Source organism: Nannospalax galili, unplaced genomic scaffold (genome assembly GCF_000622305.1).
Source record: "Nannospalax galili isolate Female #2095 unplaced genomic scaffold, S.galili_v1.0 scaffold595, whole genome shotgun sequence".
NCBI lineage: Eukaryota > Metazoa > Chordata > Mammalia > Rodentia > Spalacidae > Nannospalax > Nannospalax galili.
Genome location: NW_008336257.1, coordinates 662,081 through 665,093, shown reverse-complemented (window position 1 = coordinate 665,093; position 3,013 = coordinate 662,081).

Below are 3,013 nucleotides of genomic sequence, written 5' to 3'. Positions count from 1 at the left end.
TTAGACTTGATCTAATTTTTCTAAAGATTTTGGCTAAATATGAAGTTGGCATCTATGGGGATGGGATGGCAGAGTGGTTGGAAAAAAGGGGTGAGTCATTCAAGTTGATTTCTTAATGTTATTTAAGATAAAGATATTTAATAGCCCAAATAGCTTATCCGTAAAGGAGCATCTTTATTAATCTTATTCCAAGACTCTTAAATTTGAATCTTGTGTATATCCTGCTTCTGATAAGGAAAGGACCTTTAATGGTAACTGTATATAAGTTTTCGGCATTTCTCCAAAGAATAATGTTTCCTCCATCACATATATCAAATGTATTCATTAATCAACAATACTATGATTCATGTGGGGTTCGCTTAATATTTCAAATATATGTGCATTCTACATATAAGAAATTTCTTTTTCTAGTGGAAGAGAATAAGATATTGGAGATGTCATACCTTTTGTTCATAAATGGACATTTTAATCATCGGCAGATACAAATATGCTTAAATACTAAAAAAAATCTATGTAGCCTCAGGCAAAAAAGTTATAACCTAATGAAGCTTAAAGAAATTATGAAATTTTCAGATAAATGGATGGAACCAGAAATACTCATTCTAAATGAAAGAACCCAGACAAAGAAGAATAAATGGAACATGTTCTTTTAGATACGTGGATGCTAGGTCTGTAGCTTTACATATGTGTGTTTACATTGGAGTACCCAGAGAAGTCAGGAGGGTAATAAGGAGTCATGGAAGGTAGAGATTTCTAGGGAAGTGGGGTGTAGTACAGATGATATGAGAGGGAAGGAGAATAATGCACTGGGAGGGGTTAAAGGGATTGTAGGATGCAAGGGCAGGGTAGAGGAGGAAATATGAGAATGGAAAATAAAAATGCTATATGGAAACATACTACTATAGACATTTTTAATATGTGTGTGTGTGTCTGTGTGTATGAAGAATATGTGTGTGTAGTTAAGCTACAAAGGGGAGACAATGCTTCTCTCAGACACTATAGGCTAGCAAATAAATTCCAGTGCCAGGTATCAGTTGCCTGTATTCAAGTTCTTGATTTTTGTGTTCACATAGGTGCCCTCAGATATTACAAACTTTGTGATTTCCCTTGGTTAAACTCCAGAACTTGATCGTAAGACACTTTTGCTGAGAACACCTATATTTGACTGAGTCATAGGACATGGAGAAATCCGGCTGGTGCCAACCACAAGCTGATATCTACTGGCTGGTTTTCATAAGGCTGAAAGGTTCTGTTTTTGCTACTTGAGAAGAAAAACATCCTAAATGTGACTCAGGTATGAACCCTGTGACCCACAACAATGAATGATCTGGCAAGATATGGCCATGGGTACAAAATTGGCATGAATGTTAAGGGAGTAATCAACCACTTTCTCATTATATTTAAGGGTTGCTGTAAACAACAGAACTCGTGCCTGGTAAAATGCCTGATAAATGTTGCTCTTAAACCTAATCAGCATCCTTTGGAGAATCACGTAAATTGGATCTCAAAATTTTTTATTAAAAATACAGGTGGTGAAGTTTAATATGTCACCCATCTTCCAGTTGTTGATATCTACTCCCATGAGTTAATTCCTTCACCTTTCTGAATTTATGAGTCATCAAAATAGATCTCATAGTCTACATTGAAGTATAATTGAAGTATCTTGAGCAGAAGCCATATGGAAAATATTATTTTATAGGTGTGTGTGCATGTATGTGTATGTAGCCAAAGGGTATCTAATAAAAATCGTAATGCCAGAAATGGGAAATATCCTTTTGAGTTGTTGGTTGGGATAGCCCAAGAGAATCTCCAAATAAAATAGGCTATTGCTGTAGTCCTTGATTGTTTCTCAATGACTTGACATTAAGTCTCTATAGCTGAAGACACAACCCACTCTGGATACAGTACTCAGGTAATTCAGCTGGAACTTATCTGGAAGCTTCCTCTCTGAGTACTACCTTTCATTGTATCACAAGGTGCCTCACATACAAAATACTAAGGGGAAAAAAAATCAATCAATAATCCTATTCAGTTTAAAACTTACACATGACAAGTATGATCAGTCCAGCAAAATATCTATATGGTTTATGGTGGTTTGACTGCAGTGTAGACCCTCACATAGGCCAAAGTATCTGAACACGTGGACAGTTGGAGATGCTGTTTGGGAAGCACCATGGATCCTTTAGGAGGCATGCATAGCTTGGGGAAGCACATCACTGGGGAGATTTGAGAGTTCAAAGCCTTTCTCCACTTTCAGCTTTCTTTCTGCTTCCTAACTGCCACTGGAGAGGTGAGCTGTCAGATTTGGGTTGCTGTAGCCATGACTACCTTCTGTCACGCCTCCTTGTCATGACAGATTTTTATACCTCTGGAAACATAAAATAAACTCATTGTTTTATAAGCTGACTTGGACCTGGTATTTTAACACAGCAAAAGAAAAATAACTAATACAGAAATTGGAATCAGAGAGTGGGCTGCAGCAGTGAAAAAACTGACCATGTGATTTTTTGCAGGAATTTTGAAGACTATGGAACTTGGAGTACAAAAGTAGTTGCTTGCTGTCAACAAAGCTTAATGTATTCTTCTTATAGAGGCCTTGCTCAAAGAGTTTCAGATGGAGACTGAAGCAAGGACTTAGACAACTGGGATAGACACCAATCCTGTGACTTTAAAACCAAACAAAACAAAAAAAACCTGTCTTCTCCTTATGAAGTACAACCTTGTCCAAGGCTAAGCTACAAAGTAATGGACTAATAACTTTGGTGGTGGAAATTTCGACAGCCTGAGGTTGAACCTGTGGCTTGGTTATTACTGATATATTTTATACAGGTGTACAATGAAAAAAGAACAAGTGGGCAGAAAAGTACAAAATATATCTTTGGAGAGAAAGAGCAATAGGACACATGATGTTGCAGCCATGGTTTTTCCTGGAAGGGACAATCTAATTGTTAAGGAGATTAGATCCCTTAGGGAGAGGTTTCCTGATCTTTCCTGTAACAGTGGAAACAGTGCC